This window comes from Frankliniella occidentalis, unplaced genomic scaffold (assembly GCF_000697945.3).
Source record: "Frankliniella occidentalis isolate FOCC.00 unplaced genomic scaffold, Focc_3.1 Scaffold51, whole genome shotgun sequence".
NCBI lineage: Eukaryota > Metazoa > Arthropoda > Insecta > Thysanoptera > Thripidae > Frankliniella > Frankliniella occidentalis.
This window is the reverse complement of record NW_026267181.1, coordinates 1045183-1045506: the sequence shown is the minus strand read 5'-3', so window position 1 is coordinate 1045506 and position 324 is coordinate 1045183.

Below are 324 nucleotides of genomic sequence, written 5' to 3'. Positions count from 1 at the left end.
TAATTCTGTCCAATTCAAACTAATTCAGGCCAATTCAATCTAATTCAAAAGTAATTCAACTAATTCAGCCGAATTCAAGCCAATTTACATTCAATACGAGTCAATTCAAGCCAATTCAAATCAATTCACGCTAATTCAGTAGAATAGAATCGTAATAATTCAAACCAATTCAAAAACAATTCAACCAATTCAGTCCAATTCAAATTCAATTCAAGCCAATTCAAATTCAATTTTTGAAATTTGTACACCCAATTAAGGAGTTATCCACCCCTCGGAATATGCCTAGTCTACGGGCCCTATGTATGTACTCGCTTCCTCCGAGCG